The 3,324-nt window shown below is 41.8% G+C and overlaps 1 protein-coding gene across 4 annotated transcripts in view; it reads left to right on the top strand.

Moving 5' to 3' along the window:
- The window catches only part of FRYL (FRY-like), a 271,066-nt gene that overhangs the window by 1,029 nt on the left and 266,713 nt on the right, over window positions 1-3,324 (top strand). The gene's annotated exons all lie outside the window — the stretch shown is intronic.

The raw sequence follows: 3,324 nt of genomic DNA, 5'->3' as shown, positions 1-3,324 counted from the left end.
CTGCCTGAGCCGGAGTCTACCCCCACCGACCCCGCAGCCGCCGCCCGTCGGGGCCAGGGAGCGTCTTTGCAGCTCTCCCGTCTCCGCACCCGCGCAGGCTGCCTGGGTGCTGAGCTCTTCTTTGTAACTTTTCTTTGCCTATTGATGGAAGTTATGGCTTCCGGGCGGCAGGTTCTTTGGGCAAAACATCGTTTCCTGCGTTTTGGAAAGGCTCACTTCTAGGACGAAATGGTTCTTGATCGCTGTCGGACTTTTCCTCCCATCCTAGTTTCATTGCTGGCATCTAAAATCGTTTCTTTTGTGGATTTGCACTGTAAGGGAGCATTAACCTCTCTTCAGTTCAGTTCAGTCGCTCAGTCGTGTCCGACTCTTTGCGACCCCATGAACTGCAGCACGCCAGGCCTCCCTGTCCATCACCAACTCCCGGAGTTCACTCAAACTCACGTCCATCGAGTCGGTGATGCCATCCAGCCGTCTCATCCTCTGTCGTTCCCTTTTAGGTCAAGATAATTTGAAAAAAAAAAAAAAAGAGGGGTGCTGATGAGGAGCAAGAGCTCTTTGTAGTGAGAATTTGCCTTCACCTTTGAACTGTGGAAAGTGTTACCTCGACTGACTGGCGGAGATTCTTTTGGAAGGAAAAAGAAACGTTGCAAAACAAAAAACTTAAGATTGCTAGGGTCTATAGGATTAGGCGGAAAAAATAGAATTTCGATAGAAATAAAGTTAGTTTAACTATTCTGTCCAGCAGATACCTTCCGTAAAGTTAGTTTCTGCTACCGAACCCATAGACATTATAGTTAGTAACAGCAGCTTGTACTATTGATAAACAAGAAATTTTTCCCTCTCCATCTTAAGCATTAGTGCTATTCTATACCTGTCAATCCCTGGAGAAGGGACTGGCAACCCACTCCAGTATTCTTGCCTGGAGAATTCCACAGATAGAGGAGCCTGACGGGCTCCAGTCCATGGGGTCGCCAAGAATCGGACACGACTGAGCGACTAATACACATACCTGTCAAAACATGCTAAAGAAGTTACATTTAGAAACAGTACATCCTTGTTAGAAACCTTATTTAGAAAAGGAATATTTTCATGAGCATTCATTTTTGACAGTTTCTTCTTGTGCAGTACTTTGTAGAGTACTTGCATGTGCAAGTTACAAGCCTATAAACAAAGTTGCGGTGGGTGTGTTATTATGTAGTCTGTTTTTGGCTGCTGCTGCTGCTAAATCGCTTCAGTCATGTCCGACTTTGTGCGACCCCGTAGACGGCAACCTACCAGGCTCCCCCATCCCTGGGATTCTCCAGGCAAGAACACTGGAGTGGGTTGCCATTTCCTTCTCCAATGCAAGAAAGTGAAAAGTGAAAGGGAAGTCGCTCAGTCATGTCCGACTCTAAGCGACCCCATGGACTGCAGCCTACCATGCTCCTCTGTCCATGGGATTTTCCAGGCAAGAGTACTGGAGTGGGGTGCCATTGCCTTCTCCATTTCTTCCATTCTGTTATTTTGTAAAACTACTTTTTTAGAAAAGTGAATTTATCGGAACTTCTGGCCCAGTGGTTGGTGTGTGTGTGTGTGTGTTTAAGCAATATAACAACTTTCCGAAGTATTCATTAACTGTTTAGTAACTTTGAGTGATGTGAAGCATTATAACATAAATTCACAGGCTCAGCAATAACAACAGAGAAACTATACCTGGGAAACTAAAAGTCAATTTCAGAGAATAATGTTTCAGAGATGCTTTACTCTTCCTATAGAATTTTGCAAGTGTAGACATACAAACACGTGATCTTTCCTAATAATCTTGATGGTATCTGGCATTGTACACATAATGGTCCCCTTTCTTCTCCTTTCCTTTGATAAGTATGTCAGGCAAGCTGGCTAGCATAATCTTCCTTTCCATCTCATAATAGAAAGTAGAAGATTAAAGCAAGTTTCCAAAATTCTGTTTTTGTTCACTTACCAGCTTATTTAAACAATAAAGGAGAGAATTCCGGAACTTTTAAAAGATTACATATAAAGAAAACACTCAGAATTATCTTTGAAATATCTAGGCTGTGTTTCCTGGAGAACATATTTTTCCTGTGTGCTTTTCACATTGTTTTAAACACATTGTCTTAAATATACACATTGCCAAGGCATTTCTTGAATTGTGAAGTGTCCCTTGAGATCCCTGGGAACTAGGACTGTCCTCTATTTCTGTGCAGATACACTCTGTCACCTAATACATTTCTAGTGCCCAGTAAATGGATTTGTTGACTTAGGACTTTGTGAGAGAAAAAGATAATGTTCTGTAAAGGCTGCTTGAGAGGCTTATTTATTTTTAAAAACACCTTTCTGAACAAGTTACACCAAACACCAGCAGTTGGTTTAGTGTCTAGGGGAAGGTATATTAATCTAGTTGCTTTTTGTTCTGTGTACAAAAATGTGACTTAATTGTTAATAGTGTTTGATCCACAGACATCTTTCATGATGGTGATTGTCGTCCCAATTACTAGAACAAGGTTTAATCTGTCAACATCTGTTGAGTACCCATTTATTTGAGGAGTATTGTGGAAACGTAAAGTAGAAATGGATGACAGTCATTACTCTGAAAGTTACGGAGATTAATGGGGAAGATGCAAAATTATCATCCGTAGGAAAAAGATAATGTGTATCTCATTGCAGTAACAGGTGCATAGTAACAGTGACACAGGGTTCATGCCAAAATGGTAAAGGAATAGTGGAATTGTTAGAAACTTAGGTGATGTGGGAAAGTTTTCATTGTTTTATGTAGCAAATCTTATATTTTTTAAAAATAAAAAATAAAGTAAGTTTGGGGTGTATGTTCACTACTTGAACTATTTTCCGTATGTAAAATATTGGTTGTGGGGCAGAGCATGTACTCTGAATTTCAGTTACTGTTACCTCATCAGTGGGATCATCCCTCTAACCCAGCTCATGTTACCTTATCTGCAAGCTCTCCTGTTCTAATCCCAAGTGATGGCTCTTTTCTCTTGATTCTGTAAAGTCCTTTTCAGCTCAGGCCATGCTTTGACTTATATGTATATTTCTTCGTTAGATTTTGAACTTTGGTTAAAAAGCATTAACAAAAGTTGGAACTTGCCCTCTCCACTCTCATCCTAGCCCCTTTTCAGTTCAGTTCAGTCGCTCAGTCATGTCTGATTCTTTGTGACCCCCATGAATCGCAGCACGCCAGGCCTCCCTGTCCATCACCAACTCCCGGAGTTTACTCAAACTCATGTCCATTGAATCAGTGATGCCATCCAGCCATCTCATCCTCTGTCATCCCCTTCTCCTCCTGCCCCCAATCCCTCCCAGCCT

The sequence above is a fragment of the Bison bison genome, unplaced genomic scaffold (genome assembly GCF_000754665.1).
Source record: "Bison bison bison isolate TAMUID 2011002044 unplaced genomic scaffold, Bison_UMD1.0 scf7180017864451, whole genome shotgun sequence".
Lineage (NCBI taxonomy): Eukaryota > Metazoa > Chordata > Mammalia > Artiodactyla > Bovidae > Bison > Bison bison.
This window is presented reverse-complemented; position numbering and strand designations above follow the sequence as displayed.